Source organism: Physeter macrocephalus, chromosome 15, assembly GCF_002837175.3.
Source record: "Physeter macrocephalus isolate SW-GA chromosome 15, ASM283717v5, whole genome shotgun sequence".
NCBI classification, from domain to species: Eukaryota; Metazoa; Chordata; class Mammalia; order Artiodactyla; family Physeteridae; genus Physeter; species Physeter macrocephalus.
Genome location: NC_041228.1, coordinates 43,253,513 through 43,280,403, shown reverse-complemented (window position 1 = coordinate 43,280,403; position 26,891 = coordinate 43,253,513). Strand labels below are relative to the sequence as shown.

General features: G+C 33.6%; 1 protein-coding gene across 3 annotated transcripts in view; it reads right to left on the bottom strand.

Moving 5' to 3' along the window:
- TRIQK (triple QxxK/R motif containing) overlaps nt 1–26,891 on the bottom strand; it is a 94,439-nt gene that overhangs the window by 59,604 nt on the left and 7,944 nt on the right. For 2 of the 3 annotated variants that reach the window (XM_024115919.3, XM_007113843.4), the window contains exon 2: nt 17,566–17,722. The gene's annotated coding sequence lies outside the window, so the exon portion shown is untranslated. Of the gene's footprint in view, nt 1–17,565; nt 17,723–19,789; nt 19,839–26,891 lie in introns of all 3 variants that reach the window. The other variant, XM_028500576.2, reaches the window with a different exon arrangement.

The window sequence follows — 26,891 nt, the reverse complement described above, 5'->3', positions numbered from 1 at the left end:
AGCGGACTACCTACTTCACTTCAGCAGGAAAGAGGAAAAACGATGAGTAAAAATATATGTAAGTTTTGAGGTTTGGCTGCCGAAAGGAGAGGGAGCTCTAAGTGGTAGCTCTCCTTTCACTATGAATTAGGAAGCAAGGTTATCTCCTAAGAGTGAAACGGAAGGTGGGAAGTTTGGAGATTTGAGAGTGCAGAGGCTGGAATTTCTGCTGTGGAGAAATGGAAAGAGGTGTGTAGGGAAAACCGGATTAATGAGAAACACTAAGAGACCACATTAATTTGGTAACCATGAATCCACGGTAGCAGCAAGCTACATGATTGCAAGTAATATATTTCTGAGTGTTCAGCTGTGCATTGCTGGTCTAGGGAAGGGGTAGAGAGCTGGATTAAGCAAAGTTTCATTTTTCCCGTACAGGCATAACAGAAAGGCAGTAAGGCAAAAAGATTAGGGCACTATAAAAAGTGGGTGAAATGATGTACCATGGAGTTTAAAGATAGAGAAAGAAGTGGATACAGTCGGAATTTAAGAGTTAAGCAGAAAATAGATAGATTTTTGGACTTAAAGATTTGTATGAGGTCCAATAACCAAAGTCTTCTTTTACTCTAGAAGAACTAAAGGTTATTAATAGAAAGTGTGAGGTGATTGATGTTATTATCGGGATGAAGCACGTTAGTCACCCATCATGGAGGGTGACTAAAATGATAGAAAAACAATATGGCAGATAAGGAAACGAGAGACCAGAATAATATATACTTCATACATATGAATAGTGAAGGCACTCAGGAGGGTGGAAAGATTTGGGGTAGGATGGAAAAAAAACTCTAAGTTAGGGAGACTCTGTGATCTGAATGTCCACAGATAACAGCAAAGAAGAGAGGTAAAGGGCACTACAGTCTCATGGAATGAACCACAAAGGAGCTGTTTTTTTTTGGTTTCATTTGTCATTCTATATGCATGGAAAAAGAAATGATCTGGAAGTGGTAATAAGGAAATGAAAAGATAACAACTAAAATCTTGATCCATGGGTATGTGGAGGGTTAAAGAAAGAACAGTCTCCACTGAAGAAAGCTTCAGAGAAGCTTTGAGTCTCTGAGGAGAATAAGGTTTAAATTAATGCCAAGAGGTAAAAGTAATAATCAATTGCTTGAGAATGGATGGGGTTCAAGAGGGACATAAAGAAAAATATAGGAACATAAGGGAACAGCAAAAGAGTGGTCCATGAAAAACAAAAACAAAACCAAAAAACCCACAAAATAATGGGGAGCATAAGTGTTAAGGGGAGGAAAAATGGCCAAATACGTCATCTTAAAAAGTGAATGAATATAACAGGAATGTGTAATATCTCGAACCAGCTTAACTCCTAACTGCATGGAGTACTCAGGCCTCCCTCTCAGGAGGCAGCTGTGACCTGGGTAAAATGGGGAGATCCCAGTCCCTGTGGAAAGGGTCAACTGCCCAGAACTGAGCATCTCAGTTCCAGGGGTAAAGGCTCGGGTTTCCTGTTTTCAACAGGAAACCAGAAAAGGGTATTGTGCAGTGAGGTAACCAAATCAGACACTTTCTAATGATATTAGAAAGACTGGAAGGTTTTAAAAAAATTTAGTTATGCTCAAAGGCAATCCACTAAGGGAGGAATGCAGCAAGTTGAAAGGAAGTGACATTTTGGTGTTTGACTTCTGGAATTTGGGAACATCCTGGATGGGGGTATGAGGCAAAGGAAGAGCTGAAGATGACTATGTTTTTAAACTGAGTCATAATTAAAATACAAAGTCCCAGGTCTTACTCTTCAGAGACACCCGGTCAGCAATGTCGGGGTGCGTCCAAGGAAGCTGCATTTTAAACAAGCACCAGCTCCCTGCCGCAGTTTTCAAACTCAGGTGGTTCATGGCCCATACTTGCAAAATACTGGGTTAGCGAGATGGTAATGTCATTAACAGAAATAGGTAATATAGCGGGAGAAGAAGGTATGGGCTAGGCGATGAGGATAGAGTAGTAGTATAAATGCACACCATAAAATGTTTAAAATTGCTGTAAGAAAACAATGCACTTGTTTTTCCTGAAACCTAATAGAATTAGTTAATCCAAACATAATTGTATCACAAATTCCCAGGTCTTCATAAAAAAAATACCTACAAATATTTTACTTACTTTTATTTTAATGCCTTTTTAATTCACAGATTGTTGTGGCATCTGGACACATGGCATACTTGAAAACAACACATTAAATTTATACTGCCCAGAATAGACAAAAAGCTGCCTGCGTGTACCATCAGCAATGCTCATCATTTGGCGGTGGGGGAGTTACATTAGCTGGGTCCCATGGAATTACTTTTTTAAATTCTGAACTTCGCATAAATATCAAAGGAATAGGCACTTCAAATCTGACAGGGAGAGGATTTCTCTCTGGACCATGTTCCTAAGCAGAAAAATGATCATTATGATTTGCAGGGTTTAAATTCAGCAAAACAGGAAATGCACTTCAGTTAATTTCTCATATTACATTTTCAAAAGAAGATAGGTTAATTAAGCTAGGATTTGCCTATGATATAACTTTTAATAGTTAATTAAAAAGTCATAAACTACACTCTTTCAAATAAGGGTTTTTTTAATTGTAAACTGTACTTTCAAAAAGTTTTTATAGGTTACAATAATATGATACCAAATAAATAACACTCCAGACCCTGCTTTTACTATTACAAAGTGCTGATAAAAGAAGAGACGCATATCCAACCATGTAAAAAGAGCAAAGACACCTACAGTTCTAGTATAAAATCAGTAAGTCAGGCAACGTGTACACTGAGTGCTAAGAACTACTAACAGTCAAGCGGAATGAGAGGAACCAAGGCTATGTTTGGCTTCAGGGACTCAAGCAGAGAAAAGGCAGTTTCATATCTTTGACCTTTGACCAACACACCTTCAGACTGTTTTTCCTGAAGAGACAAAGAGTAATTAAAAATAGGGTTCTAGCTCTAAAGGTCACAAACTTTGATGTTTCAATACTTATAATCCCTTTAAACGAGGGATTATTTTAAGGGAATTTTATGAAACCCAAGATTGTTTCAATTATCATATCAATAACAAAAAACTTTATTGCAACCAGATGCTACCAAAACCTGGTAGCTAAAAGATGAGAGAAAACAATAAGCTCTAAATGCAAACATCTCAGATGGCATCTATTCTTATCTCTGAAATTCCTAACCCTAAGTAAACAGATGTATATCTATTTTATCATAATTCCTCAATATGAACTCCCTTACCTTGGTTCTGAAGTAATATTAGCAAATTCTTATTCAGAGCTTTCAATAAGTTACCTGAGACAAAGGTTTACAGGCAAAAAGTACATTTTTTATGTTTAGCCCAAAGTAATATATATGTGTAGATGAAGTGTTCTGATTCACTCTTAATCTATCAAAATCACTATTTATAACCAAGTTTGGCTTATTTCAAGCAAAGTTAAAATTTTTATTTTTCTTAATTTACATGTATTTTACATTGAAGTAAACGTGAACCAAGTTCCCAAAATGTGGTAGTTTTAGGACAAGTTTTCTGCAAAGCTTTACTGAATCTCCACATGTGTCTTGTCAATCTCTGAGAGGACTTGAAACTATGTTTCCAATGTTACTTGTCCAACTTTTCAAATTTTGCACATTATCATCCCATAAAACCTCTGTTTCATGTAAAGTTTGTTGAATTAAAGGGATTATTGGAAAGCTGATTTAGAAGGATTATAAGGGAAGGGAATAAGCATCTGGTTAATGAATAAAAGATATCAAGAACTGGTTAAGAGACATGCTTATCAATCAGCTCCCCAGCTTCAGATGTGAAAGGAATATTCGAGGAAAAGAAAATCCGTAACAAGCTAGATCAGATATATAATAAGCTATTTTGAAAAATACAAATAGGCACTATAAGGACATTATGAGAGTGAAAAATCATAAACCAATCTCAATTATGAAGAGAGATATAAAAATCCTAAATATAATATTATAAACTAAATCCAGTATATATAATCATAATAACAAAATTCACCATGAAGAAGCTGGGCCAATAACAAAAATGGAAGGATAGTTTAATATTAGATAAATGACACATTAATAATATTCTGCATGTAACTGTTTAAAGAAGAGAAAAAAAATGAAAGTCCTCAATCAATAGATGCAAAAATAAAAGTTACATGTACTACCATTGATTCTTAAAGAGAGAGAGAGAAAGAAAATAAAGAAGAGTTGGGTGGGAGCAGGGGAGAAAGGGAGGGAGGAAACAGGAGTAGAAAAGAACTTTCTCACTCTGCTTATAAATAGGCAAACAGATAAAGATTATCCTTAATAGTGAAAATCATAAACCAGACAAATATAGTCATTGTACTGAGAAATCCAGGTAATATAGTGAGACAAGGGGAGAAAGGATACAGGGATTGGAAAGAAAAAAAACTTATTATTCACAAATAATATGACTGGGGAGAGAGAAAGGAAACTACAGGCAAATTATTAGAATGTGTACAACATTCTTTACAAGGGCTCAGCAAGGCTACTGTATATTAAATCTAGGTACAAAGATCATAATTACTGTAACAGTAAAATCTATAAAATACCTATAAATACTATGAATACCTCTAAAATGCATGCAAGATCACTTACGGAACTTTTTAAAGAGAATAGATTACTGTAATAAAATAAGAGCAGTAACTAATGAGTATTTTGGGGAGTGATGCAGCAATATCTAGTTAAATTTAAGATATGCATTCACCAGAATCATCAATTTCTCTCCTAGTTATATGAATTAGAAAAACAATTCTATATTTACATGCACAAAAACACTAGAAAGAATGTTCAGTGCAACATTTTTAATAACAGTAAAAAAAGAAAAAAGCCCTGCATGTACATCACAATTTATTCATCAATGAAATATAAGACAGTAAAACATATGGACAAAATACATGTGTTAATACATTTATATAACATTTTAAAACATTCAAATCAATACCTAATATTATTTAGGTAAAATATATACAATATTATATATATGTATATTCATGCTTCCTAATAATAAATACCAAAACACAAAATTCTTTAGTTATTTGGTGGGAACAAGGAAGGAAGATAACAATTGAGATAGCTTGCACAGAGGTATTTAATTATGTCTGTTGATATGATATAGCTGTGGCTTGTCTTTTTACCCAGGCTGAAAATACCTGTTTCAAATGGAGTTTTAAGATAATTTTGTTTATTGGACTTATGATATATTTCTGTTTATATCCACTATCATGCAATTTGTTCTTTATTTGCTCCATCTGTTCTTTTCCTTGTTCTTTACCTGCCTCTTTGGTATTAATTGAACATTTTTTAATATTCTATCTTCACTTTTAATTAGTTATTCCTCTTTGTTTTACATTTTCAGTGCTTACTCCAGAATTTATAACCCACATATATAACTGACCACAGTCTATCTTCAAATAACATTCTACTACTTAACATAGTATAAGGCCTTGCAACAGTACACTCCAAGTCACAGTTAATATGTTTGCTTTAAACAAGCATCTTTTAAAAAATTTATGAAATGAGAAAAATACATTTTATATTTACCAACATATTTACTATTTCCAGTTCTCTTTATTCCTTGTATAGATTGAGGTTTCATTTTCATTTTTCCTAAAGAACTATCTTTAATATTCCTTGTAACGCAAGTGTTTGGGCAACAAATTCTCTAAGATTTTTTTTTACATACAGAAGTATTTTTTTGTGTTTCACTTTTGAAGAATATTTTTGCTAAGTATAGAATTCTAGGGTCACAATATTTTCTTTCAGTCTTCTGGCTGGCATAGTTTTGATGAACACTCTTCAACTTCACCATTTTTTCTTTGCTTCATATTCCTCCCCTGATCTAGCTAATTTAGAATATTTCTTAAATCCTTGTTTTCAGCAATTTGATGTGTTTTGGTGTCTGTCTAATTTTTTTTTTTTTATCCTGGTTAGGATTCCTAGAGTTCTTAGATCTGTGAGTTTTAAGTTTTCATCAAATTTTAAAATTTTTCTGCCATGATTTCTACAAATATTTTTCTGCCCCCCACTTTCTAGGACTTCAGCTACATATATATTTGACTACTTCATATTGTCTCATAAGTCACTGAGGCTCTGTGGGGTTTTTTGTTTGTTTGTTTTGTTTTTCAACAATCATTTTCTCTCGATTTTCCATTTGGGGCTGATTTTATTACAATATGTTCAAACTGATCTTGTCTTCTACAGTATCTAATCTATTAATATCAAAGAGTAAAATTTTTAATTCATAAACTATATTTTCTATCACTAGAACTTCCTTTGATTCTTTTTAATACCTTCCATTTTTCTATGTTCATCTTTCCTGCCAAAAATTTAAAAATATTCATAATAACTAATTAAATTCCTTGCTGGTAGGTCCACCAAATCTGTCATTTATGAGTCTGTTTCTATTGACTTTTTTATCCTGGTTGTGGATCACATTTTCCTGCACCTTGACATATCTAGTAATTTTTATTGGATGATGAACATTATAAATGTTACATTGTTGAGTGTCTGGATATCATTTTCTTCCTTTGAAACATTTTGGGGTTTTTTTTAGGGGGAGGATGGGAAAGCAGTTAAGTTACAAATCAGTTTGATCAGGTTTTATTTAAGTTTTTCTAGGCTGGGTCTGGCACAGCCTTCACTCAGATCAGTCCTACTTCTAAGGCATTATAATCTCTAGGGTCCCACTAAATGCCCTACTTGACCATGAGATCCCCCATTCTGACTGGCCAAAGCTCTAATCTCCCCACTCTGTGTAAGCTCTCATAATTTTTCAATTTAACACACCCCTCCCATGCTATGCCCAGCCAAACAGAGTTACATACTATACATGTATGGCATAGCACACAATAAAGATGCAAGGGAACCCCTATGTAGATTTCTGAAATGCTCTGCCTGCATAGCTCCCTCCAGAACTCTGCCCCACAATATATAGGCCACTCAGCTTCTCCAAACTTCAATCTGTTTCAGCTAAATTCAGTGAGGTGACTGGGTTCTGTTTGGGTTCTTCCTCTCTATACCCACAAGCAGGAAATTAATTCCAGGAAGAAATCCAGTGCTCACCTTGTTTGTTTTCCTTCTCTTAGGAATCACAATTCTACTGTCTGCTGTCCAATGTTTAAAATTGTTGAAATATACCAGTTTGTTACTGATAGTTGTTTGAAGCAGGCAAAGTGTAGCCCATATTCCTCCGCCATGGCCATAAGAGGCAGCTTTCAATTTGTAATTTTATTTCTTAATCTTGGGTGTGAGACATAGATATTTATAACATTGTTTTATAACATTTCATTTGATAATGAAATATTTCATTATAAAACAGATAATATGCTTTTCATGTACAATTGACAATGAAAACGTACTTGAATTATACAAACTTAGATTGGTTTGTTTGTTCACTCAATCAACCACAAAATTTAGAGAGCTATTATTTTCTTCATAGTTAGAATTTTCCAAAAGTCAATCAAAATATAGTCCCAGAGATTAATATTTGAGGTTAGTTTGAAAGAAAAAAAAATCTGGGACGAACATGGTAGTTAAAACCACGGAACTTAACTAAAAGATATATGAATATGCTCCAATTTTTGAATGAGAATGGTAGCATTAAAGCCATGGAACTTACCTTAAATATATAAAAAGAAGGATCTGAGTATAACTAGGCAGCACAACAGTTTATTTAGTACAACAGAATCACAGAATCAGAAGAAACCTCAGAGATTAAATACATCTATTTGTTCTTAACCTTTATACCTTGGACAGTCCAACAAGCCTTATCAGAGAACCTGGGTTCAATCCTACCCTGATCCTAATAATAATAACAAAAAATAAATAATAACAAAATCTTTGTATAAGAAGACCATGTAAATGTTAATCTGAATTCTGCTGTTACAGTAATGGTGTGAAAATTAGACAATTGGTTTTGTAAAGAATATTGTCCTGGTTGAATACTCATATTTGAAAGGTAACACATCCACAAGATCAATGTCTTTAGGTATAACTCTAGGACTCAATTAACAATGGATATCCAAAGGAATGATATCTATTGCTTCTCATAGTAATTATGCTTGATTATTTCCCCATCTATTAAAAAATAAACTATCTAAATTTTGAAAAGACTATCTGATGACCAAGGAGACAATGTTATCTAAAAATTAAACTTCATAAACATTTAATGAGTTTTAACTATGACATAGGTACTATCAAAGGCACATTTACATATTATAAGGAATCTTTAAAGAAATTGACTAGATGCAATCACTACATGTCATTCTATGTTAGACCCAATTTATGTACTTCCGCAGATTCACTGCCTCCTGGATCTTCAGTCACTTGCCCAATAGCACCAGCCATTAACCTCAACTAAACTTCTAATACCACTGGCTGACTTGGCTTCCTCTGGGGGTGAAGGTGAAGGTACAGCTTCCAACACTACCTCCACAGCTACAGCAATACCTACACCTAGACCCATAGGAAGCTTGGCTCCTCCTGCCACTTCCAAATCCCAATCCCCATAGCACAACAACAATCTGAAAAGTACAGGGATAGTAACAAACTATGAGGTGAACTTTGACCAATGAAAAATAAGAGATAGGAAGATGCTGGAAGATAAATTACTTTCTTCTGCTCAACCCAACTAATTGGTTCTATACAGCCAGCCTGGAGAAGTCCCAGACCAGTGATCGAACCTGGTCCCCACAGTGAAAACGCCAAGTCCTAACCACTGGACCACCAGGGAATTCCCAGTAATTATTTTTAAAGACAAAGAATGTGTAACGTTTGTTAGATCCTTCCTAAACTACATTCTTATTAAGAAATTAAAGTGTCATTATATTTAGAATCAATTTTTATTCACTATAAAATGGCATTACTACTCTACAAGTTTTCTCTCTCTCCCACTGGTCAATTTTCAAGTGTTAATTAAATCCTCCTTCACATAAGCTAACATTTTACCTTGGAATCAGGTCCTCTAGAAGGATATTTCAAAAAAAGAGGGTGATTATTGTGAGCAGTTTGCTATTTTCCCCATGAACTAATAGAATAATGATCACTGATGTTCAAAATGAAAGGCTGCAAGCCTGGGAAACACATAAATGCTTTCTGAATTAAAATTTCAATTATTTTAATATAGTTTATAAATATATTTTATTTTGCTTTTTTTATACACTACTACTTTTATATGACTAAACACAACATCTCCTTCAACCATATCATATAATAAAAGAATGTATTTTATTTCTGCCCTAGCGCTTTGCATTTGAACTTATGTGAGATTTAGATGTATAAGGTACTGATTGAAAGAACACCCTTTTATCTTTATTATTTTTATTATTTTCAAAGAATTTGAGAAATACATACTTTGGATCTCCTGGCTAAAGAAGTAGAAAATGAATATAGACAACCCCAGGTCACAGGATCCTTAAATGCTCACTCGTACGGTATCCATTGGGAACATGCAGTAATAATAATAAAACCAGGAATAGTAAGGTGAAAGACTTTTGTTTGCAGTTTCCTACTTTTTGTAGAATCACTTGCTTTGTTACATGGTGAGAGTACAGAATAATAGAATGCTAGCAGCTTTCACTAAGTGTTTCAAGTCAATTTGTTTATTTTGAGAATTCCATTTAAATTTTTACTAAACCCACATTAGGCAAACACTCATGCAAGGAAAAAATGGCATTTGTACAATGAACTAACATACTAGAGTGAAAAGCATTCCTTACAAAAAGATAGGGAGAGAGGTGACACACCAACAAAGAGTTCACATATTCTTCACTTAACATTTTTAACTGTGATCATCATTATAAAGAATAAAGGAAGAATAAAGGGAGGTGTGGAATAAACTGAACTGATAAAATCTACTAAAGTTACTAATGTTCTATGTGATTAAAGAGAGAGATTGATTATTTTATGAATCAAAGATTGAAGTTTAAACGGTTTATTCAGAAAACAGCCAGAAACTCTCTGGAAATAAACTGTTTACTACTAATAATGGTTGGGGTTTTGTAAATTTAAGCAATATGCTGGTTTTCATGATATTAAATTAAATAGTTTAATTGTGAGTGCTGATTAACACTAAAAACTTTTAAATAAAAGTTTCAGTTTTAATTATTAAAAAGGAAAAATATATGCCTGACATAATCATAATTTGCATAATATTTCATATTCAAGAAGGTAATCTTTATGAAAATAATGGGGCTTGCTTTAACTTGACAAGCAAGCTGTGAAAGTTATGTCCACTTAAATCAATAATCACATATATTCACAATAAATAAATATATCTATTGATAAAGTATCCTTCTTTATGGAAAATTTTGTACATGTGGGTATATAATAAGAACACATATGAACAAAGATTATGTGTGTGTATAAGCTTAGAGATTCATTCTAGTGTCATCACATGCCCAAAAAGATAGCTCCATGTATTAAGTTTAGAGTATAAAATATAATTAATTTTCTATTAAATTATAAAAGAAAGTTTCTAAAATATGTTCAGAGAAAAATAGCATTTATAATTGAAAATAGAAACAAAGAATAGAAAATAAGAAAGAAAAACATATCTTACAAAAAATAATACAACTATAAAAAAAGAACAGAAAAAGTTGATTTCCCAGTGAAAAATATACTCACTCTGGGCAGAAAGAAAATGACTAACATATCAAAATGGACAGTTAGAAAATAGTTTGTTTAATAATAAAGGCTAATTCAGCGAAAATCTACTACACTTCCTAGAATACTTTGATGATAGGAAAAAGATGAGTATATTATTTCTCAAGTGTGATGTATCTAGGAAATAGATCAGTGAAACAAAAAGAGTAATATCATCACAGCATACAAACAGAAAATTCACATATAGAAGCAAAAAATCACAGTTTACATTGCATTCATGTTTAAAATCAAACATCACTTTTTCACATTCGGAAGATCCCCCCCCCAAATATGGAAAGAAAAACAAGCCAGAGCTTTAATATAATATTTTTTTTCAACCTGGAACAGCTGCAAAAAACAAATCTTGCTGGAGATAAGCTTGGTTATAAATATCAACATTCCCTTTAAATAAGGGAGTCCAGTTTTCATACCATCTGCCTCTTTCTAAAAGGGAAAAAGATATGAAAATCATAAACCAGGGCATTCTCTTTCAAATAAGGCATTTAGAAATGAATGTAGTGAAAAGGCTGTGAACTGTTCTGAGTCCCTGCCTTTAAACTTGCCTTGTTTAGTTCAGATCGGAAAATGTGATTTTATGAAAGTAAACAACTCTTAGTGCATGAATAAACTGATGAAGCAATTAATAAAGAAAAATATATTGTTTTCCAAATTTTTCACATTATTGGCCATAATCATAATCTCTGGTTGGTCCAAAATTCTCCCTAATGAATCATATTCCTTACTGCTTATTTTATAACTACATTTGTCACTTTTGTTACCTTTACTTTTTCCAAAACTTTTTTACAGCCTGTTCCAAAGACTTTCATGTTATCTCATTCAGTACAAAAGTCTAGTTCCTAACAGAACTGGACTTTTAATACAGATTGTATCCTCTGCAAAAATCTCTCATATGCCTCTCTCAACACAGTGGTCTTTTCATACTTGAGTTTCGATTTTATCTTAAAACCTTTTTTCATCTCTTGCCCTTAATTATTTTTCATTCTTTGTTAATGACCTTGTGACTGAACATTTTAATTTTTCACTGTACCACATCATTACTACTTCAATAATGAAATTCATTTTTTAACTCCTTAAAGCATACACAAGAAAGAATAAATGTAAGATGGTCTACCAAGTAGTTATGGAGTGGTATACTAGAGACAGCTACATAAAAGAATATCTAATATAGTAATACCGAGACCACTTGAGAGAAAATAGAAGAAACATAGAACAGAGAAAATGGCATGTTTACTTTAACAATATATGTAAATGTTTAGTCAACTCCCTGAATTATAGAGGTAGAATTCTGAGAAGCTACTAAAACAAAAGCACCTAGGGAGCTTTGGCATTATCCATTCTCATTCTCTTGTTTATTCTTTCCCTTCCTCTCTTTCTCATACACACATAAACATACCCCTATATATTGCAAACAAAAAGACGACGACTGAAACTTTAATTATGAGCATCTGCAATTATTTTGGTGCTAAAATGCACTTAAATGTGTCCTTCATAGGAAAAATATGTCCTGAGACTTTTCACTTTCATTCTGTTTAAGCCATGGATCACTTAGTTCTGTAATTATATAAAGTTCTTTTACAAATGACATTTAATTGTTTTCTTGGAATGCTGCATCTTCAGTGTGTAAGGAGGGAGGAAAGGGAGAGATTTATTCAAACTAATGGTCAATAATATTTAAAATAAATAACCATATTACAGCAATCAATATTTCACTTTTTTGGTGATTTGCTGTAGGCATATAAAATATGAACAATTAGATGATCAGTGTTGCAACAGAAAAGTTTTTACCTTAGACCTATCAACTATTACTTTTAAAATGTTAAAAAGCTCTTTTCATATTAAATTTAGTCTATTGCTTATTTTCTGACTTCCCTCCACTAGAATGTAGTACCACAATTGTTTGAAAATGAAATAATCTCAAACAGTTAGAACACTGTGGACATAGTAGACACTCAGTATATTTTTGAGTAGATATTTTTCAGAAGACTGTTACGTTAACTTAAAACATCCACATTTTATGCTTAATTCTTATAAACTTAATTTAAAAATGCTTTGAGCTTTAAAATATTACTATAAGTTCTCTATCTTTTATGAGAATATGAGTCTGATAAAGTATGGGTTAACTCTTCCCTGCTTTAACTCATTTCCTTTCTGGTTCTGTTACTTTTTAGTTGTTTATGAAGCTAAGCTAATTTACTATTTTTTTAAATCAGTACAGTAAGAATTCCTATCCCATGTGGCTGCTCTAAGCATTAAATTAAATAGCTAGTTCATTTAAAGTACTTAACATGGTGCTTCTCACATAGTAATTGCTCAATAAATGTTGTTAGTATCATTACATCATTCTAGCTTAATCAGTTACTCACTGTTGAGGCACCATACAGTCCAAATAGGTTTTTTTAGACAAAAAATAATAATAATAAATAAATAACCTGAACTTGATGACCTCACATTCATTTAAAAAGTCAATGAGATACAAAAAGAAAAGAATGGTCTCATAATATGCATCTTATGTGTAACTTAATTACATATAAATTGTACCCTTTCTGCTATTATTTGGTCTCCTAACCATCTTCTATCATCAGCTAAGTGGTTTCAGAAAAAGTATCTTTGGATAACTTTTAAAATGCCAAATTACATATGCTGTTTTCTTGTTAGTGTGTTGAAAACTTTGAATAAATAGATTATCACTTCTATGTTTACAGTATATGTACATAATCAGTATGCAAAAATACTTTCTAAAATGGAAGGCTTCTGAACAACAACAAAAATCTTAAACACTAGTCCCCACTAGTTAGTTGTTTTAAACTAACAACTGAATCTCTTATCTTTGTCAGAAATCTCCAATTATTCTCCAGTCTAAGAAGAGAATCTTCTCAGTTCAACACTTCCACAACTTCTTTGATATTCTCTTATCAGGAGTTCAGGAGTTGTAAACTCTTGATGTTATTTCTAAGTTGGTATGTCACAATTTCTCTCATATATCCACCATGAGCATTGGGCAGGTCAGTATGGTTCTTTCTACTAGAGCAGTAGTCTGACACTAGATAAAACTGGTTCTGTCAATGACCAAAACTTGAATTTGCAGTAATAAATTTAGCATCCCCAATATTTAAAATGACCATGGGTCTAACATACAATGGCAAACAAGAAATATAATTTCAGAATATCTTTAAATTATAGTACATTCCAATGTCTTCCAAAAAAGTTTAAGAAAAATATAATAAGTATTCCAATCACTTCTCTATTTTCTTTTTGAAAATTAAACTTCACTATAACATTACAGTATTTTATTTCAGTCTATCATAAAAAATGATTGATTTTATAAAAGCACTGAATAACTACCTCACTAATTTTAGAAAATTTTCCTCTATTATAAAATAATTGCGTCTTCATTATCACATTAACCAAAATTTGGGAGCAGGGGATAGGTTATATATCATGGGCCCCTCTAATGGAAATAGCATACACAAATTCATTTAAAATGTTTATTTTCAAATTATTGCTGAACTCTAAACAATTTAAAGAAAAAAGCAACTGAACTTCCAAAAGCAATTTTTGCTGTAAAATGTGTAACCTGATATTTTACAAGTACAGAACACTACCCAGCAACTTCTCAGCCCCAAGGTGATCCCATCTCCCATTTGACTCAGTAGCCATTCCAGCTTGCAGGGCTCTCCTGAAACCCATCTTCGTTTCAGTCTGGGCACATGAGCTTGTTTACCAAATCACAAAGAAAACATAGATCTTTAGGTAACGCCAACTGACTTTGCAAGCTCACTCTCACTCTCTCACACACACCAACATACACATTTACACACACACTAAACAAAAATCCACATACACATGCTCAGGAACAAACACTGCCAGTGTAAGAAGTATCCTACTTCCTCTGTGCCCTGGAGTCCACCCCATAAACACTTTCCTGCCTTTTTACCTTTTGTTCCCCTCCTTTTCATCTCCTCTGTCATTGTCTTTATCCAGGGTCTCACCAGCATTACTGCATTAGTATCATAATTGGTCTTACTGTCTCCAGTTTTTCCTCCCCTCAAAGCCATCCCCCACACTGATTCCAGAATAATATCTCACGTGAAAACTCTAATTCAAAAAGATACCTGCACCCCAATGTTCATAGCAGCACTATTTACAATAGCCAAGACATGGAAGCAACCTAAATGTCCATCGACACATGAACAGATAAAGAAGATGTAGTATACATATACAATGGAATAATACTTATCCATAAAAAGAATGAAATAATGTCATTTGTAGCAACATGGATGGACCTAGAGATTACCATACTAAGTGAAGCAAGTCAGAAAGAGGAAGACAAATATCATATGATATCACTTACATGTGGAATCTAATAAAAATGATACAAATATGGGATTAACATATACTATACTACTACATATATATACTACTATATATAAAATAAACAATAAGGACCTACTGTATAGCACAGGGAACTATATTAATATCTTGTTATAATCTTTAATGGAAAAAAATCTGAAAAAGTATATATATATATACACATATATATGTATATATACATATATATATAATCACTTTGCTGTACACCTGAAACTAACACAACATTGTAAATCAACTATACTTCAATTAAAAAAAAAAACAGGAATAATCTCTCACAAATTAAATTTAATCAAGAAATTCCTCTGAGGTATATTATATCATTCAATGCTCCCTAAGTCCTTTAGGATAGAGTTCTAATTCCGTAGTGTGTTATAATCTAACCCCTGTTTTCCCACTAATCTCTTTATCTGTCTTTATCCCACACATGCACTATGCCCCAACTACTTTTAACTACATGTAGTTTTCTGAAATGATCATAATATGTAACAGCTTACTGGCTTTGCCCATGCCCTTCCTTTCTCTGAAAATGCTTTCAAATACTTCTTCACTTGGGTATCTTATACTCCTTTAAAACAGTAGAAAGGCATGGTAGTCATTAATTCTGTTCACATATCTTCCAATTTTCCTTTTCCTTTGCGCAGAGGCCAGTATTGTACTTCACAGTCCCCCATTTGAAATAAAGCAATTTGCTTTGACCAGTGAAACTCTATATGCCAGTGCATAACTACCCACTCTTTCTTCTCACTTCTGCAGTGATCATGGAAGTACATTCAGATGAAGTCTTCAATGTCTTTGGTCACTGTGAGTCCCTACCAATCCAATTTGGACATGTAGTCTGTGTGAGAAATAAATATTTGTTGTGTTAAGATTGGGAGAATGGGATTGACACATACACTGCTATATTAAAAATAAATAACCAACAAGGACCTACTGTATAGTGGAAGGGAACTCTGCTCAGTATTCTGTAATAACCTAAATGGGAAAAGAATTTGAAAAAGAATAGATACATGTACATGTATAACTGAAGCACTTTGCTGTACACCTGAAACTAACACAACATTATTAATCAACTATGCTCCAATATAAAATAAAAATTAAAAAAAGAAAGATACTGAGCTTTGGGCCTCTTTGTTCCTACAGCATAACCTAGGCTATTTGAGTGATTCAAAGGGTTACATTTTTCAGGAAGACTTTCATGAGCCCAACACAGTCTGATTAAATGTTGCTTCCCCAAGTAATGATAATGTTCTGTTCATACTGCTGCAATTTCTACCTCCCTTCAAAGTGTATTTCTGAGGGCAGGAACTGTGTATTTTATTCCTTATCCTCACCAACTAGCACTGCTCATGGTAAGTCCTTAAAAAATATTTGCTAAATTAAGCATTCATTCATTCACTCATCAAAGGCCAGGGACTACTCTGGTGGCTAGAATAAAACCAGAGCAAACAAAAACCCTTGCCCTCATAGGAATAACTAATATTCTTGCAAATGATAATGACAGTGAGCAACACAACTAAGTATAAAATACATAGTTTATTAGATAAGATAAATGCTAAGTAGAAAACACAGAGCAGGGATATTTTGGATGGTGACCACGTAAGACCTCATTTAGAAAGTGACCTTTTAATAACAACCCAAAAGAAAGTAAATAAATTGGTCATGCAGATATCAGGGAGAAAGCAATTCAGTAGAGAAAATAATGGAAAAACCCTGAGATGGGATCATGCCTGGCATGTTCAAATAACAACAAGGGAGAGAGTATGGCTGAGCAAGTGAGTAGTTAGGGATGAGATTAGAGAGGTAACAAGGAGCCAGGTCTTGCAGAGACATACAGGCCAGTTTCAAAGCTTTAGATTTTGTCTTGAGTGAAATGGGGAGCTATTGAAGAGTTCTAATTAGAATGAGGGGTGGAAGAAGAGATTAGAAGATAGGGTCACAGATATAATGGGGGCCCATTTTCTTCCATTTTATAACATATTTCCTCTCTCCACGAAACATGTGAGACATAGATGTACCAATTAATCAAGAAAGATTTAAAATAATGTTGAATAATAGATATTTTATGATGATCTTAATTTGTTCATTACTTACTATGAGGGACATTGATTTTAACCAATATATAATTATCAACATATGTATCATATGTATCAAAGTATCATAGTGTATCAAACATCAAGAGAGATCAAATATTTAATGTGGCAACAAATTCTCATAGACAATTAATAATATTAAATGATTTAACAAATTAATCAGATAAAAATTTATAGTTTTATGGATCTTGCTTCATTTTCTTGGATTTACCCAAAATCATAAAATAAATCCAAGTAAAAACATTTCCCCATTGTAATCCTGCCTCCCATAAAAAAAGAACTAATTCCAAACTCAAGTTCATTGCCAAAAACAAACAAACCAAAACAAGAAAAACAAAGTGAAAGAAAACAAATCACAAGTCAGAACACCTTTTGCCGAATGTTAAATCAAATAAACACACCTTGTGTTGTGTCCTTGAGGCTGCCAAGTCTTAACTCTGGAGAGATGTCAAGGGGTAAGATGTTTCCAAAGGCGAGATCTTTACTGAGGAAGCTGTGCTTGCATTCCTGGCAAATTTAACTCCAGATACCAATAATACTCTTGGTTGCTTTTTCTTACTGGAATTCAAAACAGAGTATATGGAAATATTAAATGGATGCTCTCCAGTTCCTTAATGTCCACAAAATAAAATCACTGTGGTAGCATTTTCCAAGTTGTGGTTTGTGGTTTGCTAACTCTGTTATATGTTCATTCAAATTAAGTTTCTATGGCCATGTATACTTGAAAAACATTGCATACTATTCCTCCTTTACACAAGGTACACTTTCAAAAAAAAGCTCTGAAAAGTCCTGTAATAGAAAAGCCTATTTAAATTTACTTGACCCAATGTGTCCCAAATTTATTTAAGTAAAGACCCCCTTCCACTGTAATAAACAGTAACATTATTTCTGCAGATCACACTTGAAGAATGGTTCATTGTATGGTGATTATCTGAAAAGTAGTAAGAGATGTTTCCACTATATTTTAGACTTAAATATGAATGTAGAGACTAAATTGAATTTATTTGCTGTTATTGCAATCTGTAGAGTCGACCTATAAATATATTTATTCAACGATAATTGTTAAGTACATGTTACTTTCTAAACTAAATGCCAATTAAAAAACAACAAGGAAAACATTCAAATAATGCATGGTTTATTCATTTTTGTTCAATGAATATTTATTAAATACTTATTATGTGCCAGGCTCTGAACTTATCTCTAGCTTTATGCCACAATTGCTCTCACATAGATAAGAGTATCAAATTTAAGTGGTTCCAAACTGCTGTCTAACAATAATAATCAACACAAAATTTAACTCAAAGTATTTGAGAATACAAGTTTTACTAATTGTAATTATATCATTAAAAATAGCTTGCAGAGGTGGCCAAGATGGTGGAGTAGGAAGACCATGAACTCACCTGGAGTTCAACGGACACACCAAAATTACAACTACTTACAGAGCAATTCTCCATGAGAACAACGTGAAGACTAGCATATAGGATTTTTCACAGCTAAACATATAAAGAAGAGACCACAAGAAGATGAATAGGAGAGGCAGAGATGTGGTATAGTCAGAGCTCACTTCCTCAGGTTGTCAAACCACAAATGAAAAGAATATTAAAATCTTAGAGTTCCTCCCCAAGGAATAAGAGGCCTGAGCCCCACACTAAGCTCCCTAGCCTAGGGGTCCTGCACCAGGAAGACAAACCCTCAGAATGTCTGGCTTTGAAAACCAGCAATCCTTATGTTTGGGAGAGCCAGACAGCTATAGGAAACAAACTCTCTGTTCTCAAAGGGCACGTACAAAACTTCACATGTTCTGAATCCCAGCACAGAAGCAGTAGTCTGAGAGGAACCTGGGTCAGACCCACTTGCTGATCTTGGAGAGCCTCCCAGAGAGGCAGGAGGTAACTGGGACTCCCCGTGGGGATGGAGAAGCTGGCAACAACCATTTCTGGGAGCTCATTCTACAGCAATACCACCAGCATTGTCAATCCCCATTTTGGAATCCTCCCTCAAGCCATCAGTGGGATAGCAACAGACCCATGCCTCTCTGGACTGTGTGGACAGCTGCCCAGAGACTTGGCCATGCTCTCTAGCAGGCCAGTGCCAGCTCAGTGCCCACCTGGACCAGGCAAACAGCCATGCTAGGACTCAGCCCCACACACCAGCAGGCAAACAGCAGTCCTATTTCCCCCAGGCTGTACAACCAACTGCATGGGGAGCTCATTCCATCCCCTAGCAGACCTGCAGCTACCACACAACATGTGGCTTCACAGCCAACCGGGTTGGGGCCAGCCTCACCTACCAGCACGACCATGGTAGTCAGCCCTGCCACAACAGAGGGCACATGCAGCCCATGTATGGGACAGCCCTAAGACATATAGTTCTGGTGACCAGAGGGGAACATGATGCTGGGCTACATAGGATATCTCTTACATAAGACCACTTCTCTGAGAAGAAGAAACATAATTGACTGATCCTAACGTAGAAATAAACACAGAGAACTGGGAAAAATGAAGCAACAGAGAAATATGTCCCAAATGAAGGAACAAGTAGAATCTCAGAAAAAGACCTAAACAAAGGGGAGATAAGTAATCTACCCAATAAAGAGTTCAAGGTAATGATTATAAAGATGCTCACCAAATGCAGGAGGAGAATGGATGAACACAGTGAGAAGTTCAACAAAGAGCTAGAAAATATAAAGAAGAAACAAAGAGAGCAAAGATTACAATAACTGCAATTTAAAAGATTTACTAGAAGAAATTAATAGTAGATTAGATACAGAGGAACAGATCAGCAATCTGGAAGATAGACTACTGGAAATTACCCGAGCTGAACAGAAAAAAAAAAAAAAAAGAATTTTTAAAAATTAGGATAGTCAACAGATCTCTTGGACAACATCAAGCAAACTGACATTCACATTATAGGAGTCACAGAATAAAGAGAAGAAAGAGCAGATAACTTATTTAAAGAAATAATAGCTGAGGGCTTCCCTGGTGGTGCAGTGGTTGCGCGTCCGCCTGCCGATGCAGGGGAACCGGGTTCGCGCCCCGGTCTAGGAGGATCCCACATGCCGCGGAGCGGCTGGGCCTGTGAGCCATGGCCCCTGGGCCTGCGCGTCCGGAGCCTGTGCTCCGCAATGGGAGAGGCCGCAGCAGAGGGAGGCCCGCATACCACAAAAAAAAAAAAAAAAAAAAAAAAAAGAAAAAAGAAATAATAGCTGAAAAGTCCCTAACTTGGGGAAGGAAGCAGACGTCCAAGTCCAGGAAGCACAGAGATTCCAAAACAATATGAACACAAGAAGGTGCATGCCAAGACACTTTATAAATAAAATAGCAAAAATTAATAATAACAGAGGATATTAAAAGCAGCAAGTTAAAAGCAACAAGTTATATATAAGGGAACTCCCATAAGGCTATTAAAAGCAGCAAGTTGTGTATAAGGGAACTCCCATAAGGCTATCAGCTGACTTTTAGCAGAAATTCTGAAGGCAAGAAGCTAGTGGCATGATATATTTAAAATGATGAAAGGGAAAAACCTACAACCAAAAATACTCTACCTGGCATGGCTTTCATTCGGATTTCATAGAGAGATCAAAAGTTTTACAGACAAACAAAAGCTAAAACACTTCAGCACCACCAAACCAGGTCTAAAAGATATATTAAAGGGACTCCTTTAATCAGAAAAGAAAAGGCCACAACTAGAAATACGAAACTTATGAAAGGAGAAAAGAATCTCACTGATAAAGGCAAACATACAGTAAGTCAACCACTTATAAAGTAGGAAGATTAAAAGACAAAAGTAGTAAAATCATCTATATCCACAATAAATAGTTAAGGGCCACAAAAACAAAAATATAATATGAAAAACATTAAACGTGGTGGTGGGGGAGTAAAAATATAAGGCGGTTAGAATGCCTTCAAACTTAAGAGATCATCAACTTAAAATAATCACACACATACACACACATACACAATACATATGTGTATATATATGTACATAGGTTGTTATATATGAACCCCAGGGTAACCACAAATCAAAAACCTAAAATAGATACAGACACAAAAAAAGAGAAAGGAATCTAAACATAACACTAAGGTAGCTATCAAATCAACAGGGAAGCAAAAGAAGAAAAGAGAAAAGAAAACTACAGAAACAACCCAAAAACAATTAACAAAATGACAATAAGTACATGCATATCAAGAATTACTTTAAATTTAAATGGACGTAATGCTCCAATCAAAAGACATGGAGTGGCTGAATGGATTAAAAAATTAAGATTCATACATATGCTTTCTACAAGAGTCATTACAGTTCTAAAGACACACACAGACTGAAAGTAAGGAAATGAAAAAAAGTACTCTATGAAAATTGAAACAAAAAAGACTGAGGTAGCACTGACAGACAAAATAGATTTTAAAACAAAAACTGTAATAAGAAACAAAGTATGACATGACATAATGATAATGGGATCAACCCAACAAGAAGATATAACAATTGTAAATATAGATGCACCCAATATGGGAGCACCTAAATAAATAAAGCAAATATTAACCACTATGAAGGGTGAAACTGACAGTAATACAGTAGTAGAAGACTTTTAACACCCCACTTATATCAAAGGACAGATCATTCAGACAGAAAATTAGTAAAAAAAAAAAAACCACTGGCCTTAAATGACACATTAGAGCAGATGAAATTAATAGATACATATAAAAAATTCCATCCCCAAACAGCAGAATACACATTTTTTTTCAAGTGCACATGGGTCATTCTCCATAATAGATCACATCCTAGGCCACAAAATAGTCTTCATAAATTTAAGAAGATTAAAATCATATCAAGCATCTTTTTCCATCAAAACGCTATGAGACTAGAAATCAATTACAGGAAAAAAAATACTACAGAAAACACAAACATGGTGGAAGCTAAACAATATGCTACTTAAACAACCAATCAGTAATAGAGGAAATCAAATGAAGTAAAAAAATACTTGAAGACAAACGAAAATGGAAACACAGCAATCCAAAATCTGTGGGATGCAGAAAAAGTAGCTCTAAGATGGAAGTTGACAGTGATACAAGCCTACCTCAGGAAACAAAAAATCTGAAAGAAACAATCTGGTCTTGCACCTAAAGTGATAGAAAATAAAGAACTAACAAAATCCAAAGTTAGTAGAAGGAAAGAAATAACAAAGATCAGAGCAGACTTAAATAAAACAGAGACAAAAAAAAAAGAGGGAGAGAGAGAAAAGTTCAATAAAACTAAGAGTTGGCTTTGTGAAGAGATAAACGAAATGGATGAGCCATTAGACAGACTCATCAAGGAAAACAAAGGGCCCAAATAAATGAAAAATGAAAAAGGAGATGTTATAACTGACACCACAGAAATACAAAGGCTCATAAGAGATTACTACAACCAATTATGTGCCAACCTAGAAGAAAGGAATAAATTTCTAGAAATGTACAATCTCCCAAGACTTGATCAGGAAGAATTTAGAAAATATTGGGTTGGCCAAAAATTTCGTTTGGGTTTTTCTGTAAGATGTATGGGAAAACATACATCTTTTTCTGTAAGATGTAATGGAAAAACCCAAATGAACTTTTTGGCCAACTGAATATGAAGAGCCCAATTACAAGTAATGAAATTCAGCCATTAATAAATACATTAATATTAATTTACTCAATCATTAATTAACAAATTCAATCAGTAATAAAAAAACAAATATTCTTAACAAAGTCCAGGCCCAGATGGCTTCATAGATGAATTCTACCAAATATTTAAAGAGTTAACATCAATCCTTCTCAAACTATTTGGAAAACTGAAGAGGTAGGAACACTTCCAAACTCATCTTACATGGCTAACATCACCCTGAATACCAAAACCAGAAAAAGAGACCACAAAAAAAGAAAATTACAGGCCAACACCACTGATAAACATATATGCAAAAATCCTCAACAAAATATTAACAAATCAAGCAATACATTAAAAGAATCATACACCATGATCGAGTGGGATTTATCGCAGTGACACAAGATGATTCAATACTCACAAATCAATCAATGTGATACATTATATTATCAAATTAAAAAAAATGGTCATCTCAATAGATGTAGAAAAAGCTTTTGACAAAGTTCAACATCTGTTTGTGATAAAAACTCTCAACAAAATGGGTATAGAGGGAATGTACCTCAACATAATAAAGGCCATGTATAACAAACCTATAGCCAACATTATACTCAATGGTGAAAAGCTGAAAGCATTTACTCTGAGATCAGGAACAAGATAAAGATGCCCACTCTTGCCACTTTTATTCAACCTAGTATCAGAAGTCATAGCCACAGCAATGAGACAAGAAAAAGAAATAAAAGAAATCCAAATTGGAAAGGAGGAAGTAAAACTGTCCCTGTTTACAGATGACATGAATATATATATAAAAATATATATATAATATGTATATACTATATAATTTATATACATATATAAATACATAGAAAATCCAAAGACACCACTGCAAAACTATTAGAACTCACCAATGAATTCCATAAAGTTAATATACAAAAACTGTTGCATAGCTATACACTAACAATGAACTATCAAAAAGAGAAATTAAGAAAACAATCCCATTTAAAATTGCATTTAAAAGAATAAAATACCTAGAAATAAATCTAACCAAGGTGGTAAAAGTCCTGTACTCAGAAAACTCTAAGACATTGAGGAAAGAAATTGAAGCCACACAAACAATTGAAAAATATACTGTGCTCATGGATTGAAATAACTAATATGGTTGAAATGACCATACTACTCAAGGCAATCAACAGAGTCAATGCAATTCCTATCAAATCCCAAAGGATTCTTTACCAAACTAGAACAAGCAATTCTAAAATTTGTATGGACACAAAAAGACCCAGAATAGTCAAAGCAATCCTGAGAAAGAAGAACAAACCTGGAGATATCACCTTCCCTGATTTCAAACTACACTACAAAGCTACAGTAATCAAAACAGTATGATACTGGCACAAAAAGAGACACACAGATCAATGGAATAGAACAGAGTCCAGAAAGAAATGCACACTTATACAATCAATAAATCTATGACAAAAGAGGTAAGAATATGTAATGGGGAAAAGACAGCCTCTTCAATAAATGGTGTTGGGGAAACTGGATAGCTACATGCAAAAGAATCAAGAGGGTATTATGCTAAGTTAAATAAATCAGGTGAAGAAAAAGACCAATACTGCATGATCAAACAAACAAAACAAAATGAAAAGAGACTCATAGATGAAAAGAACAAATGGGAGGTTACTAGAAGGGAGAGAGGTTGCGAGGTGGGTGAAATAGGTGAAGGGTATTAAGAGATACAAACTCCAGTTATACAATAAATAAGTTACAGCATAAGGAATACAGTCAATAATATTTTTGTATGGGGACAGATGGTTACCAGACTTATTGTGGTGATCATTTCATAATGTATGCAGATGTCAAATCACTATACAGTATACCTGAAACTAATATAATATTGTAGGTCAACTGTATTTCAATAAAAAAATAGCTTGCAATTTTTAGACTATTTGAAAATAATGACGATAATTCAGGTCAAGTGTCACAATATGAAAGCATAGTCTTTAAAAAAAATGATGCTGCAAAAAAATAAAGTTGAACTCCTACTTCATACCATACACAAAAATTAACTCAAACCAAGTCATAGACCTAAATGCAAAGGCTGAAATTATAAAATGCTTGGAAGAAAACACAGAAGTAAAACTTCATGACCTTGTGTTAGGCAATAGTTTCTTAGAAACAACATGAAAAGCACAAGCAACAAAATAAAAGATAGGTAAACTGGACTTCACCGGAATAAAACAACTTTTGTATTCCAAAAGACATGATCAAGAAAATGAAAAGATAACCCACAGAATGGGAGAAAATATTTGCAAATTGTATAACTGATAAGGGTCATATACAGAGAATATATGAAGAATGCTTACAACAGTAAAAATACAAATAACAATTTTTAAATGTGCAAGGGATTTGAATAGATATTTCCTCAAAGAATAAATACAAATTGCCATAAGCACATGAAAAGATACCCAGTATCATCAGTTATTAGGGAAATTCAAATCAAAATCACAATTCAAATCATACCCACTAGGATGGCTATACCAAAAGACAGATAATAAGAAGTGTTGCTGTGGATGTGGAGAAACTAGAACCTTCATACATTGTTTGTGGGAAAGCAAAATGGTGCATCCATTTTGGAAAACAGTTTGGTTGTTCCTCAAAAAACTAAACAGAATGGCCATGTGACCCAGTAATTCCACTCCCAGGTATATATGTGAGAGAAATGAAAATGTATGTTCACATTAAAATGTGTACACAAATGTAAATAGCAGCATTATCCTTATAGCCAGAAAGTGAAAACAATCCATGATAAACAGATAAACAAAATGTGGTATAACCATACGATTGAATATTATTTCAGCATATAAAGTAATGAAATATTGATACATGGTACAACATGGATGAACTTTGAAAACATTATGCTAAGTGAAAGAAGCCATTCACAAAAGTCCAATTAATGCATCATTCCTATTGTTCTCTTTATATTAAATGTTCAGAATGAGAAAATCTATAGATACAGAAAAAGTTTAATGGTGAGGGTGAGAGCAGAACAGATGGGGAGTGACTGATAGTGGGTACTTTCTGAGGTGATGAAAATATTCTAAAATTAGATAGTAGTGATTGCACAACTCTGTGAATATGCTAAAACCCACTGAATTGTACAGTTTAAAATGATAAATTTTATGATTGTGAATCATATCTCAATGAAGCTGTTATTAAAATAAAAGAATCATAATAATATAGATCTTCAGTCCTTATCTAAAATGTTTGAGGGACTTCCCTGGTGATCCAGTGGTTAAGACTTCGTCTTCCAATGCAGGGGTGCGGGTTCGATCCCTGGTCAGGGAGCTAAGAAACCACATGCCTCGCAGCCAAAAAACCAAAACATGAAACAGAAGCAATATTGTAACAAATTCAATAAAGACTTTAAGAATGGTCCAGAATTTTTAAAGAATTTTAAAAAGTCTTTTTAAAAGACTTTAAAATTTTTTTTTAATTTTTAAAAAAAGTTTTAAAAAATTCTAAAAAATAAATAAATAATAAAATAAAAATAAAATAAAATAAAATGGGCAAGATGTGTTTTGGAGACTATAGACAGGTAATATGTCCCATATCTACCATAATTACATGACATTCTTAGAGGAGTATGGGGGCAGCACATCAATACTTCACAGCAAAATTTTATCAATATTGACACTGACTAGAAAAATAAATACTATGTAAGTAGTACCTTGTCATTTCAAAGATGGTTTGCCCCAAATGAATTTGTGAAAACTTGGAAAAAAATAATTTTTCAAAACTTTTGTGTTTTGAAAATGTGAATAATGGGTGTTGAAGCCTTATAATGATGATGATTAATATTAGTAATAATAATTATATCAGCAATTTACTGTGTTAAGCATGTCGCATGCATTATCAGAAATTCTCACAACATTCCTGTGGGATAAGTACAATTAACCCCAACTGGGAAAACTAGGTTTTCTAATGATTAGGTGACTTTTCCAAGCATGCAGTTAACAAGGTAAGGGTAAAGATCTGAAATCAAATCTGTCTAATCACAGAACACACTCACTTTCCTCTACAAGGAAGAGTGTATTCAGATCATTTATCTGAGATATAG